This window comes from Macaca nemestrina, chromosome X (genome assembly GCF_043159975.1).
Source record: "Macaca nemestrina isolate mMacNem1 chromosome X, mMacNem.hap1, whole genome shotgun sequence".
NCBI lineage: Eukaryota > Metazoa > Chordata > Mammalia > Primates > Cercopithecidae > Macaca > Macaca nemestrina.
This window is the reverse complement of record NC_092145.1, coordinates 44,283,773-44,299,068: the sequence shown is the minus strand read 5'-3', so window position 1 is coordinate 44,299,068 and position 15,296 is coordinate 44,283,773. Positions and strand designations below refer to the sequence as shown.

At 42.3% G+C, this 15,296-nt stretch overlaps 1 protein-coding gene across 13 annotated transcripts in view; it reads left to right on the top strand.

Moving 5' to 3' along the window:
* Positions 1-15,296, top strand: part of LOC105490475 (p21 (RAC1) activated kinase 3) — a 292,458-nt gene that overhangs the window by 147,951 nt on the left and 129,211 nt on the right. The window contains exons 1-3 of one of the 13 annotated variants that reach the window (XM_071089107.1): positions 12,122-12,370; positions 13,345-13,411; positions 13,530-13,639. The exons of 2 other annotated variants lie outside the window; for them this stretch is intronic. The gene's annotated coding sequence lies outside the window, so the exon portion shown is untranslated. Of the gene's footprint in view, positions 1-6,072; positions 6,168-12,121; positions 12,371-12,477; positions 12,693-13,344; positions 13,412-13,529; positions 13,640-15,296 lie in introns of those variants that run through there. 10 more of the 13 variants (XR_011618400.1, XM_011756143.3, XM_011756139.3 and 7 more) reach the window with 10 other exon arrangements.

Here is a 15,296-nt window from a genome sequence, read left to right as displayed (position 1 = left end):
TATCTTTTTGATTGCACATGTACTCATCCTGATTAATCGTACATTGATCATACATTTGTATTTATTGATGTATAAAATTCAACAACCCTATAGTGCACTGGAGAACTGACTGGCTGGTCCATTCAAATGCGTTCATGGAATATCCACAGGGGGCCATACAATATTTGTCCTATTTTTCTTGCACACACATTTCTATTGCTTCCTGTATTCGCTATCTTTGTAGGCATCTGGAGGGCAAGGGCCAGGTCTATGTGACTTAATTTGTAGGGAAATTAGGTCAGAGGCACATCACTCTTATGTGAATGTGTTATATATTCAACAGATTATTGATTTACTGGATTTAATGAATTTTCTTTTCTCTGTGCTTTCTAAGGAAAGTAGTAACTATTAAATGAAACAAAATAAGCACAGGCTATAAAGGTTTAGCCCTAATTGTGAGGAGGCTTTAAACATGGGTTCTTATCTTCTGTGTCTTCTGTCCTTACTGATTTTCATATTCCACCCTTAGCTCAAGCTATGCATTTGATATTGTTGACTTCTCTTCATTGCTAGTTTGGGGCCTGCCTCCCTTGCTGTGAAGTGGATGGATGACACCCATTTTTTTTCTAGTTAAGCAGATTAACTGATAAGTTCTGGTGTCAAGTTTGTTGATGCTTCACAACCAGAGAGGTTTTAAACTACCTTGTCTGACAGCTGAGTCATCCAGCCATCAAGTCTTTCTATAATACATTTTTCTTTCTTATTCAGAAACTTTGAAACGATCCCTTCACCAACTCAGGGGAATGTGTGGGGCTTTATGTTTTGTTTTAGTGCCTTCCTTTTTTGCGTGTGATTTGGTACAGTAAATTATTTGAAAAATGACTACCCCTTTTTATAGGAGCTTTACAAATGATCTTCTGAGTAAATGGCCTAGTCCATGTCTCTGGGCCGATATAGAAACAGCTTTGGGCTCAGTCCACCCAAAATGGTCTGGGGAGAGAATCTCCTGAGATGAAAATGTATTTTAATTTTTTTAGTACAAGCAGGCCTTCCAAAGGTGGCAGAAAGCATGGAACTTATCTTAAAGTACTGAGTTGGTTTTAGATGTCATTTTGAAAGTAAGATAATTTGATTGTTTAAACACTACAGTTTTTTTTTTAAAGTAATGCATCATAGCCAATCAAAATTCCCAAGCCAGAAAAAAATGGTTTTTCAATGTAGCCAGCCTACTTTAAATCTAGGATATCCCAGGGGCTTGGCTAAACTAGCCATGAGATTGCTCCCCAACCCCACTGTCACCTCCAGTCTTTTAAATCAAAAAGCATAAAAATGTATGGCAGCAAAGAAAGATGCTCTGAGGCATGGACTGGCCTTGACTCCTAATATGGTCAGATTGCAATTAACCAGAGGATCAGGGGCACTGTTAGGAATTTTAAATTTCTGTTAAACTCAAAAGCCTTATTTTTGTTTGAAGCTTCTTGGAGTTGAGTCTTGCTTTAAAGTGTGAATGCAGAAGTCTGCCTTTGAAAACATGGTGTGGATTACTGAAAAGATAGTATGAATGACTGAGAACCCTGGAGGTCACGGGTATCAGAATCAACCTTGTTGGGGGAAGGACTCTTTAGCAGTGTGATTTGCAATTTTTCTTCTCCAAAATATTCCTCTTTCATCTACTCCCCAAACGCCTGCAGTGCTGTCTACATTTTCACCTCTGCAACTCATTCCTTTGATTCAAGCATTGTTGCCCACTCCAGAAAGGTTCTCCTAATATACACAGAATCTAAAAGGAGCAATAAATGAAATTGATAAGACCATACAGCAAAGAAGTCAATCAGATTGTCTCCTTTCTGGATACAGGAAGGAAATGGGCAGTGACTATAGCTCATTGGGCTTTAGGGTATCTGGGAGAAGTCCTTAAAAGGAAGATTGGAACACAGGAAGGGAAAGAACACAATAAAACTAATTTCATAATATTTTTAAGAATAAGCCTGTTATGTCCATGGATCATTAACTTAAACTGTAGAGAGAAGACTGTGATGTCAGCTTGTGTGTGTGTGTGCGCCTGTGCACATGCGTGCACTGGGCGGGGGGGTGGTGGGGGGCGGGCACTTTTTTCAAAGTGCAATATAGCAAAAAAAATTATTCTTTGAGGCTGCTGCTTGTGGGATTCTAGACAGTTTAGATTTTACCACAAATCTATAAGAGAAAGTAAGGAATTTGAAGATTGTGTCATATAAATAAAACAGGATACACTCACCATCACCCTCCCCAAGCAAATCCAAATAGAACCTAAGGTTGGGGGAAGAATGATAAATCCTCAGTCCCCACCCGCCAATATAGTCATGATAGATGTCTGATAATTTCAACCATAGTGTAGGGAGAATGGTGTTCTGTCTCTTTACCTCTCTCTTAAGAACAGAATTAGGGGATGTTTGCTTTAAATTACAAAAACCTGAGTTAAGAGTTCTTTCTGGCCTTACATGGTGGTGAAAATTAAAAAGGGTCAAAGACAATCTCACGATTAGTGAGAAAGTATACCCTTCCCACCCCCTGCCATCTACGAATCCCATTTACAAAGACGCCCCGTGTCTTTCAAAACAGAGCCCGCAAATTACTATGAAAATCTGCCCCAAGAGGCTGTGCTCAAGTAGAAGTCAGAGCCTTTGTTAGCAGGGGTTTGTGGGGGATGGCACCATAGTGAACACAGTTAAGCCTCACTAATTCCCTGAATGAGGGAAAGGCCAATCTTGATTTGTAAGAAGCTTGAATTTGAAAATACGTTTAAAGAAATGCCATGTTATTATTTCTAAAAACCTGCAGTCAAACTGCTGGCTGGGGTCTGTGCTCTGAGCTGGCTAGACTCTTAAGGCCTCAAACAAACAGATAAGGACTATAATTAGCATATTGGTCATTTGAATGCAAAGTGCACTTAGAGTGGCGCTTTAAAAATGTGTGTTAGCATACTCTCTTAGCAGGCTGTCACTTTTCTATGTTTATAGTATTAATTTGCCTAGCAACCTGCCCCCTTTCCTTTTTGGCAGTAAACTTTAGCCTCACATGTCAGAATTCGTTAAATTTTCCATATTAGCAGCCGGAATGAATAAGTAAGTGTGTGTGTGTATGTGTGTGTGTGTGTGTGTGTGTGTGTGTGGCGGGGTTTACTGTGCGAGAGAGGTGGTGAACCACTTTTTAAAATAATTATGAACATATTGTAAACTTCTGTTCTGCTGACCTTTACAATTCATCAGTTAATTGATATTTATTTATTGAGTAGGGAATGTATTCTCTCAGATGATTAAAAAGGGTAGGAGGGGCAAGCTGTTTCAAATGCCCTTCCCTTACAAGTGATCATATCAAGTGAATATGAGATAACATTGACTGTAAGAAGTTCTTGCATTATCGCAAAAAAAAGGATTGATTATGAAGTGCAACAGGTGCTTAATTATATGAAACAACAGCACATTAAGATCTGCATCTATCAAACACATCTTCCATGGTCAGCCAATCCTGTGTGCACATATTAACTTTGTTTGTAAATTCACACTTGAGACCACTTAATTTGAAGTGTAACTGAGTTATGTTTGGGAGGAGAAAACAGAAGAGAAGATTAATACAGCTTCAGTTTTACCCAAATATTCAGTGTCTTCATTATTTTGCTGTGGACATGGAAGAAAAAGGGGATGTTGATTGCCAACTGTCTGGTAATCAGGACAGGGCTTGCAAAAAAAAAAAACAAACAAACAAACAAAAAACAAACCTGGGTAAAGCCTCCAAGAAGACCAAATTTAATGCTTTCTCCTTGAGAAATTTCCCCCACCCCACCCCATTCCACTTCCTGGCCTTCTTCAGACACTCAGAGACATCAGACACTGAGACAGATCAGGAGAGAATAACTACAAGCCTGTGGAAGAAAAATAGTCCTTAAGTAATGATATCCCTAATACAGGGGTTCCCAAATTTTGCTGCACATCAGAATCTGAGGAGATTAGAACCTGAGGAGATTTTTAAAAATCCTAGTGTCCAGATTCATGCTGTCCAATTAAGTTAGAATGTCTAGGGGTAGGGGCCAAGCACTAGCATTTTATAAAAATCACCAGGTGGTTCCCTGTGCAGCCAAATCGAGAACCACTACTCTAATGCTTTCCCACTTTACATGCATTTAATTTATATTTAACCTTCCCAATTACCCTAAGAAGAAGGTGCTGTTGGATCCCTCATTTCACAGATGAGGAAACTGAGGTTCAGAGGGACTAAATAAGTTGTCCAAGGTTATCAAACTATCAAATAGTGAATCTGGGATTTGAAGGCCAGCAGTTTAATTACAGAGATTGCATGCTGAACATCTATGTAATAATGCCCCTCCTGGCTTTTGTCCTTGTATCCAGTACCATTACACTAAATTTGATATAGAACAATCCCACATCAATGTGGTGAGAGTTTATTAGACATCTGTTATGTATATCATACCCGTTTTAGTCACACTGTGAGCCTCTAGGTAGATTCCAGGAAATATGGCTAACTTCTGATCATTCAAGGAGCTTTCTAGGTAACCCTGGCTTGGTTACCATTTGTTATGGTAAAGCTTAATTAGTCAAAGACTATCAGAGAGAAGACTACAGCCCCACAAACTCAAATTTATTGTGTAGTTTAACAACTGAGTATCTCCAGTAATAAATGCAAGTAGCAAAGCAGGTTTAAGGCATCACTGGTAAGAAAAGAGTAGTCACTCAAAGGAGGCGGGGTAGTTATGGCCTTTTACAACTGCTGTGTGACCTTGGGAGAAAGTGTTTTCTGTTAACTTTGCAACTGGCTTTATCTGTGCATTCTCCCAGCCTGATCAGTGGCAGGGGTGCTTTCTCTTAGCTCAAACTGACTTTCACTCTTTCAGTTCTGGCTAAGTTTTGACTCTTTCAGGTTTTGGTCCTTTTCAGAAAGGAATGAGCCTGAGAAAAATACTGACATTCAGATCAACTATCAATAATGTTGCTCCTCTTCAGACAAGTTGGTAAAATAGTTAACGGAAAAATGTATGTAAAAACCAGGCAAGTCTGAATAAAGTCAGTATTTGAGTTAGTAGTCATATTACTAATATCAGTTTCCAGGGATTTGTCAATGTACTGCGGCTGTGCAAAATAAAATCAATATAATATATCAAAATATTGGGGGAACTTGGTGAAGGATAATGGGAACTCTCTGTACTATTTCTGTAACTTCGTGTAAGTCTTAAACTACTTCAAAATAAGAAAGCTATAAAAGATGTTTAATGGGAGAACCGGTTTGTGTTATCTAAATAAGACTTTTCTAAATTAGTCTGACTTTATGCTTTTCCATGAATAACCCAAAATTGGTTGTCCCAGTGTTCTCTTTTATGCTTCTAGATTTGAATATTGGGTAGAGTAGTGATATCAGTGGATTAGTCAACATCCATATCCACCAGGTACAGATCCCTTTGGGATTAGAAATAAAAGACCAGTTTGTTCATCAACAAGATGCCATTTGAGTAGAATCTCAAAATATGTGTTAAATATCACCAGGTAGGGAAAGGAGGGAGAAAGTTGTGGTAGGCATAGGGAAGAGCAGGAGGAAAGGCACAGAGATATGAGTCAAGGCACATCAAGGAAACAGAGGAAGTTTGATACGGCTGACTGTCGGGGTATAAGGGAGGCATGGTGGGAGAAAACCCTGGAAAGATGAGTTACAGCTGGAGTGTGACCATCTGGATGTGATTCTCCTCTCTCTGAAATTAAAGAATTTAGACTTCTTTTGTAGTACTTACTACATCTGTCTTGTATCACAGTTTCCTGGGTGTATATTTTCTCTTCCCAACTAGATTCCAAGTTTCTTGAGGAGATGGGCCAAGTTTGGCTCACCTATGTAGCATCTATAGCACCTGGATATGTGTTTTGCACTTAGTAGGAGCTGAATAAGTCTGTCCTAGGAATTTCTAATGTATCACAAAGATGCCACTGATATTCCCTCTCAAGAACATCTGGAGCCCACGAGAATATAGAGTGATGTTTTTACCTCCAGGGAAATGAAAGTTGGAAGCAGAAAAGCCCACAAGCAATTTCGTTCAATCTCTCTTTTTTGTAGGGCTTTGGTGACTGGGTTCGGCCATGCCCTGCCATCTTTGACACATAGCTCTCCTTTCCCCGGACCATGCCCATGATGATGCCCTTTGAAGAGAGGTAATGTGCCTTGCCTTAGTCAGTTTGGCATTCTACTCACACCTCCCTCTATTCAGCTTTACTGGAGAGTTGCAGAGGTTCCTCACCCCTTCACCACCTGTTCCTCACGTCTCTGAATTATAGTGGATACATGGGTTCAAGAGGGACCTGGAGAGGGTAGGTATGGAACTCTTCAAGATTGTTTCCAGGATTTGGCTGACATAAATTTTCTGAGATGATCTCCACCATTTGCCTTTTGGTGATTTGTTTTCCCTTCGCCTCCTGAGAGAAATGTTCTATTGCTCACCATTTCAGATGGTTGGGAGTGGGGATGGGGGCACTTCTGTTCCTGACAACCTCATTATGTGGTTATCAGGAGCAGACACTGCCCAGGTTGTCACGACAACCAGCAATGATTCAAAGCTTCCCTGAAAGGTCTGTATCTCCGGCAAATAATCAGCCTTTAGCTCTCAGCAGATGCTGAACTGAGCAGCCAATCACAGGTGAGCTGGAAAAACATGACATCATAGTCCAGCCGGTCCAAAAAAAATAAAAATAAATAAGATTTGGTTTTCTATTTACCTCCTTCATTCTTTATCCCCTAGATTTTGTTCTCTACTTTCTCCTTCTCTTTTTTCTATTTGGTAAAATGGGGAAAGCAATGAAACCAACTTTCCAAATTCAGTTCACTCTGCAGGTTGGACTTAGGTTCCAGTAGTGCAGTGATCGGGATCACGTAAGGAAGGAATATATAATGTGATCTACTTGGGAGAAAAATCAAACAGAGCATCAGCTCAATTAAACAATGTGGTTTGATATGTAGGACCATGGTGGAAGCAGGGCTAATTAAAACCAAGTCAGAGGAGAGGAACTTTCTAATTCTCATATTAATTCACCCAGAGCCACCTGGATTTAATTGTCTTCTGTTTTTCCTTCACTAACTCCCTGGTGGAAGGGAAGAGGGCAAAAGCTGGGGGCTTCAGAAAGCTCCTAAGTTCTACAGGGCAGGTCTCTAACGGGGGATAATTGTAGTGAAAGAAGGTCAGGAGAAATCCTTCATTCCCAAGCTGCCACCATTTAGGAAGCATATGTAAATGCGACTCATCAAGTCTGTTAAGGAGATGTATAGCTCAAAAATCTGCTAAATCTGCTTTTGTTCCATTAGCTGTTTGTATCCATACAACAATCCAAGGAGATAGGCAAGGCGGGTTCGACGAAGGAGAAAACTAGTGCCCAGCAAAATTTGAGTCTTGTTCAGGATTTCCTCTCCAGAGGCTAGAATATAACCTGGGTTTCCTGATTTCCAGGAAAGAACTCTGAAGACCCAAGAGAATAGTAATTTCCCAGCCATGGGCTTTCCTCTTTCCCTCACCTCTGATTTTTCAGAGACCTAGGACAAGACCTCTTGGCATCTCTGATGCTCCTTGCTCTTTGCCCAGCAGGTAACCTACAATGCTGCCTGCCACAGAAGAGCTTGAGACCCCAATGATGGACATGGGGAGGCAGGCAGGAAGGGGCTCCATTGTACCAGACTGCAGTAATGGCAACAGGCTGTAATGAGCGGCCCTGAGTGAAGGAGGAGTAGGCACTGTGCTCCTAGCCAATGCTGTGCATCAGCTGCCAAACCCCAGGTTCTTTTGTATTCAGAGAAAGAGTGGGGACTTTTTCTTTTTCTTTTTTTTTTTTTTTTAGTGCAGCTGCTGTAGCAAAAGATGTGAAGACTGAGATCCACACAGACCCAGAGTCCACTACTGGGAGCAACTTCTGGTTGTAGGACTTGAGGCAAGGATGGGAAGGGAGCAAGGAAATCTGGGTTGCTTTTGCCCAGTGGGTTATTCATTACTGCCTTGCATTCAGTGCCTGCCCAGGTATGGCTCAGCTCAGTCTGGCACACCATAGCCTTGATTGCTACACCTGAATCATTGACCTGGCATTCAGACCTCTTTCAGGATAGCAGGTGTAGTTTGCTTGCTTTCGTCTTAACCAAAATAAGACTGTATTTCCTATTTCCCCTTTTAATGATGTTTCTTACAAGTAAAATATAGTACATGCTTATGGTAAAAACATACAAACAACACAGAAGTATTTAAAGAAAAGAGTTAATGTCCCCCATCATATACACATACCCACATGTCTTTCCTACCCTCTTTTATTCCCAGAGTGTCCCCTTTAGCAGTTAAAACACACATGTACACCCAATTTTTTAAACAAAAATAAAATCATAATACACGTGCTGTTCTGCATTTTTTCACTCAAGAATGGGTCAAGGAGTGTTACTATTTCAGTACATAGGGGTTTATACACTTGATTTTTTAAGCTGATGCATAACAGTTCAAAATATGTATCTACCACATAATTTATTTAATGATTCCCTTACTTGGGCAGGAGAAAACTTTGGGAGTTGATAGATATGTCCATGGCTTGGATAGTGGTGATAGTTTCACAGGTGTATACTTATTCCCAAACTCATAGAGTTGTATACATTAAATATGTACAGCTTTTTACACGGCAATCATATTTGACAAAGTGGCTAAAAAAACAACAATTCCCTTACTGAGAGACATTTAGGCTACCTTTTACGTATTATTTTTCATTCTTACATAATATTCAGCATAACATATTTCAACATTTCTTGACATGTTTTTATGAATGTATTCATAAGCAAATTCCTTGAGTTGGAATTGCTGGGTCAAGTGGCATATGCATTTTAAAATTTCATAAGTATTACCTACTTGTGCTCCCAAAAGGTTGTGCCATTTACACTCCCATCAATTGTATATGAGAGTGAGCAATGTTCCTTTTATGCAGGATTGGGATGAAACATTTGAAGATATTCATTTCAGTTTACTTCTGTTGTTACAAGCCCCATCCCAGCACTTCTCACTTCTCATGTGAATCAAGGGGCTAGTTGGATTGGTGAGACCCAGAGAAGAAATACAACTCAAGTGGCCATATAGGGTGGCAGAACAAACATAGAACTGAGAGTTGGAGACCTGGTTTCCAGGACCATCTCTGTGAAGCATTGGACAGGTAACTTCAAACCCTCGAGTCTCCATTCTCTCATCTATGAAATGCAGATCATAATAATTGTCATAGTAAACTGTTATGGTTGTTGTGAGGATCAAATGGGAAGATACAAAAGTGGTTTGTAACCTGAGAAGTAGGATACACATGCCAAGTGGTTATGATGGTAGTGTTGTAATACCCTTAAATCGAAGAACTCCCAAGCAAGAGAACAGTGAGTTGGGTGGTAAAAATGGTGAGTTGAGTGGGAAAAATTACACAGATGAAATCTTTAAGATATTTCAGATTAGAATCCCTTCCCTGAGATCTCTCATGCAGTTGCCCTATATTCTCGGAGAACAAACCATGTTGACAGTAAAGACTGCTTTCTTGTATTAAGAATAATATAGGTTATCACCCTTTCACAGGAAGACCCTAGGCTTGGGTCTTAAGTCCAGTCCTCTTTCTATGACATTACTATGCTTTAATTTGTCAATCACCTAATAGGATTTTGTCCACATACTACTTTCTATAATCACTAGGGAGAGAAGAAATACACCCATGAAACGTTTAAATAACCATATGTGGTGACTGCATAAATAGCTCTGAGTTATAGCTGAGGTATATGGGAGGATTAGAGTGAAATCGAACACCTTCTAATTAAAATTTAAATCAATAGCCTAGAAGACCCAAGTTAAATCATTAGCCAGGAAAATCCAGTTATATTTTTCTATTTCTTAAAAAAGGTTCTTGTTTGACCCAAATAAATGCATTTTACAAATCAGAGATGTTAACATTGAATAAATTACATTCATTTTGATTTGTGATTTTTTTAGATTATTACCATGGTGCAAAAAAAAAAAAAATCAATGGGATGTGGTTGCTTATTTTTTTACTCCAAAGTTAATTAAAAAGATATCTGTAAAATCACTGGAGTCAGAACCATCCTGATTCCAACCTATTAATCAAGGATTTGAGCGTGAGGGTGTTGGATATTTTTGCATTAAAGACAACCACCACACCAAAAAAGCTATTTTTAAAAATGCCTGATTTTTAAAAAATGCCAGTCTTACATAGTCTGTTTCTTTTACAGCAAGTATGTATTTTAAGAAAACCAGTAATACCACATTTAATTCTTAGCAGTAGTAAACTGTATCATATTAGAAAAAGCATGGACATTGGACTCATTTAGATATAAATCCCAGCTCTACCACTTTCTACAATGTTAATGTAATACTCATATATGCATTAATACATATATTTTGAATTTAGGAAAATAAAATGCAAAGTGACCCTTAAAATAGTCTGAATTATATAGTTTACTTAGTCTTTGCCTCCCTCTTTCTTGTTTTGCCATAGAGTGGATCATTGTTGTTTTTCTCAATTCCCTATATCATCACAATTTAAAATGAATTAGTCCAAAAGAGGCATCCCATTCTTCAACTGCCTGAGATGCTGAGATGTTATGTCTGGCGAATCTGTAGCGCTTTTTTTTTTTTTTTTTTTTTTTGGAGATGGAGTTTTGCTCTTGTTCAGACTGGAGTGCAGTGGCGGGATCTTGGCTCGCCGCTGCAACCTCCACCTCCTGGGTTCAAGCGATTCTCCTGTCTCAGCCTCTCGAGTAGCTGGGATTACAGGCACATGCCACCACGCCCCATTAATTTTTGTATTTTTAGTAGAGACAAGGTTTCATCATATTGGTCAGACTGGTCTTGAACTCCTGACCTCAGGTGATCCACCCGCCTGGGCTTCCCAAAGTGCTGGGATTATAGGCGTGAGCCACCGCGTCTGGTCATCTGTAGCTCTTTTGTACGACTTTTACTAAAAGGACCTGGGCAGATATATTAGTTCACTCTTGTTCTTGGAACCTATTTTGTTGGCATTATGGAGAAATTATTGCTGGATGTTATACAGTGTAGAGAAAATTGAATAAAAGCTCACTGGGAAGGGTCACGATCTATTTTGGTCATTTAAGTATGTGAGGATATATTTATCTTTATAAAAATAAATTTGAAAGTAGAAAGAAAAAGTTACTCATAATACTACTAGTTTAACCCAACTATTACAATTTTATGTCCTCTTCTGATCGTTTTCTGTAGGCATATTTTACATCATTACAATTTGAATGTCCTTGTTGTTTTGTATTATTTGACTTTTTATGGCAGCTTACTGTCTCCTTGCTGGAATTCACCATAATTTACATAACCTAGCCAAATCATGGAGAGTATGGATTTTGGAGTAGCAAGAGATTATTTTTGGAGTTAGATTTTAGAAAGCTTTGGACATCTGCAAAAATTTGAACCAAATCCTAAAGACAAGAGAAAGCTTTGAAGGTTTAAGGGAAAGGATGGACAGAGAGAATCACATTTAAACTCCATTTGAAGTAGAGTTATTTTTATTTTTTGTATAATTCCGTGCTTTTTGGAATGTGTGTACTTCGTATGCAAAAAAGTAGTTTCCCGATCTAGATTGCCATCTCTTTGAATTCCACTGCCACATCTGCCTCTCTTAGTTTTCTGTGTATTTTAGAGATTCCATCAGTTTAACCTGCCTGGCTGACAGGTGGTGTCCCAAATCGAAACAATTTTTTCCCCCGAATAAAGCGTGCCCGTGTAGCTGGACAGATTTCGTCCCCCGAAAATTCATCTGAAATCTCAATTTTCCTGAGGGGAGCAATTAAGGAAGATAAATGAACTCTCCCCTCCTCTCCATCCTGTCAGGTGCCCCTCTTTTTGGATGGCCCCACCTCTGTCTAGACAACCCTGACAGTGTAGAAGTTTCCATCTCCTCTCCCTTTCCCTCTCCATGTTCCCTCCCCTTCAGTTTTTTCCCCCTCCCAGGCGCTTCCTGCCTGGAAACAAAAGATTGGTCCCCAGTAGCCCACTCAGGGCGATTTTAGTTTTATGCTCACCATCTGATTGGCCTAGGTAAGGTGCAGAGCTCGGGTGACGTCATAGCAGAGAACGGCTAGGGAGCGGTTGCCGAGCAGGGGCTCTACCGCGGGCGGGCAGCTGTGCCAGCTAACCGTCTGGGATCTCGCACTGGGGGCTGCAGTTTTTCCCCGCCTCGAGCCAGTGTGCGGGGGCGGGAGAAGAGCCAGGGGGAGCGGGCTGGGCCCGGGGCTGCGGCTTCGGCCGCGGGGCTGCGGCTCCCCAGCCCCGCCAGCTGGAGCTCTCGGAGGTAGAGGAAAGGTCTTGACTCGGTGGCTGGATCCGTGGCAGGTAAATCCCGCGACTAACTGCACCCGGGCTAGCGCGGGGGAGGGGGTGGCTGTTGGATGGTGCTTTAAGGCTGCTGGGCAGATGTTCTGCCTTTCCGGACCCCCCTCCTGTCCTGTTTGTGCCCCAGCCTCGAGTCTCCTACGTGGCTCCCCGGAGCCCTGAGACCAAGCGAGCAGTTTGCTTGATCCCGGTTCGCGGACAAGTGGGTGTGTCAGGGCCGTTCCCAGAGGGCCGGGGCTCCTTCGCTTGGTCAAACCCTAGACTCGTTTACTGGGGCCTGGGCCACTTGAGGCAAAACCCGCCTTGAAAGCTACGTCAGCCTGTAAGTCTTCCCTTTCGCCCCCCGCCCCCCTACCCAGCCCCGGTAGCTGTGACAGCAGTTCCCTAGAGAAGGGGAGGGGGTGTGGCCATGGTCTGGCCAAGTCCAGGGCAGAACCCCCCGCCCCCTACACACACACACACACACACACACACACACACACACACACACGAGAAAAGAGAAAAAGTGACGATTTTCTTAAATGGGTGCCTTCCCCTCTTTCTTTTATTTTTGTTTATCGCCCTCCCCTTTTTTGGTGGGGAGATGGTAATAACAGGGGGACTCTTTTCTTCTCCTGTGGGGATTGGAATGATGCAATAACGTCCCCAGAAAGCTCGGGGTCCCTGGATTGGCCCTGTCTTTGTCTGGGGAGCAGTGTCATTGGGTCCACTGCCTCTCCTTCTCCCCTCTTCCCCTTAGCTCGCTGGGGGACATTGCCCTCAGTTTGTGAACTGGCTCTGGCAAGATTATTGCCGCACTTTTGCGTGAACCGAACATTTTAGATTCTTGCTCTGGCAAGTTTCCCTTCCCTAGGTGGTGGTTAAGGGGTGGGGTGGGGTGGGGGATGGTGGGAAGAGGGGGATTCAGGCAAGGAGAGAGATAGGGGCCCCACTTGGTTTTTTTTTTTTTTTTTTTTTTTGGTCCCACCTTTCAGAATCCCGTTCCAGATTCTAGACTTGAGGGTTCTGGGCCGTCGGTCTGTAGAAGCGAAGGAGAGAAGGGTGAGTGGCTTGGCTTTGGGAAGCATGATGGGGGCGGTTGCAGTGCTATTTTTAAAAAACGGCTTTCAGCAGGGAAGCCTTTAGCCATGTTAGTCTTGCTCCCCTCATGGTTTTGCAGACTCAAATCCAGGCCAAGTGTATGGCTGTCTGAGGTATTGGAACAGAAGGAGGTCCATTCCTGTTGGTGACAACACCGTGGCCCTGTTCTGGGATGAGCGAGGTGTAAAGGTCAGTGCGGTTTTCACTGGGCCATTTGCAAAATTTTAATTGGACAAGATCTGTGATTTGGTACTTGAGGCCTCCAATCAGGGGCAACTTTGGGCAAAGAGGCTTGATATGGTAATGAATGACTAACAGGCGGAGGCTTGGAGAGAGAGCCATTTGTAAGCCTCTGTTTCTGGATACAAGTGTCATATCCCCCAGCTCATGCAACAAGCAAAATGGGAAGAGACTAGGAGGTAGCCTGGTCAAGAGCTGACAGCCGAGAATCCTGAGGTCAGAGAGACCTTAGAATGTCAAGGAGCTGACCCTGCAAGCCTCCGGACAGCCACGTGGGCCTTGTAGGAGAGACCTGACAGGAAAAGGAGGTTCACATGCAATAGGGTTATAAGCTAGGGGACACAGGACCCTAGGGATATTCTGACTAGTTAACGATTCCCACAGGTTGTAGATTTTCCTGGTCAGAGGTGGAAATGGTATATAGAGCAAACAAGTTTGCTGAGGTCTTGGGAGAGGGTGAGTAGTGGACATACCAGGTGAGGGAAACGAGAAATAAAAAGAACTGCGGGGATGGGGAGGTGCTGACATCAGAGACTTTGCTATTTGTGTTCAGAGACTAAGCTACTAAATTAAGGTTAAAGAATGTGGCCAAGGCAAAAAAAAAAAAAAAAAAAAAAAAAGAAAAATCAGATCTACAGATCAGATGGAGTAGGCAGGAAGGCAGGAGCAAACTAGAAAGAGAGAGAGAAGAAAAGTCATGGCCTTACCAAGAACCCAAAAGCCCTGAATTCTCTGGTGGGATAGGAAACTTTGGTGGCTGAGGCAGCTGCAGCTCAGCCAAGAATTAGAAGGATGATTCTAGATATTTAAAATCAACAGCATCCCCACCCATGCAACTCACCGTCAGGAACCGGTAGCTTTAACCAAGAGAACAAGAAACTCAATGAGCAGCAGCCTCAACAACTGGCTCTTTCTTCCTGGGTAGGGAGAGGGGAGTGGGGAAGGACAGTGTCCCAAAGGGAAGTGGAGGCGCTATCAATCTGGCCTAGACAGGTAGGTTGACTGCTTTTACATGGGTGGGTTGGGGCCTGGTCTGGGACCCTTGCTCAAAAAAAAAAAAAAAAAAAAAAAAAAAGCCCTCCCTCTCAGGATCCCTGGGGACCCTGTGCGCGCAGGGAACTGTGTAAAACCTTTACTTTGGAAGGTAAGTGCAGCAGTCTAGGCATCTGGGGCATAACTTAAGCCTCCGCTACGCGTCCCCCACCCCCACCCCCACCTGCCGGGGTCTAGGCGTTTCCCTCTGCAGGGCCTGGGGTGGACTCGTCTGCCAACCCGGCACTACACAGCTTCTCCAGCAGGGGGCGGAAAAGGGCCTGCAGCGACGCGCAGAACCCGAATCCTCCATTTCAGGTGTGATGCTTAAGCCTCGGATCAACTAACAGCCACACATTTAAAATCTCATTTAGGGTTACCGGAGGACCAAATGAACCTCCGGGTCTGGCAGTCTGTTGCCATTTCCTCCCAAATATGCGTCGCTTCCTACCGCGCTCCGTGGCTTTGGAAGGCATTTGCATTTACATGTGCGGTGATTATTTGAGTCACTAATACACACAGCCTAACCAGGAGTTTAATTGGAAATGTTAATCAATGCAATAGATCTGTGTCT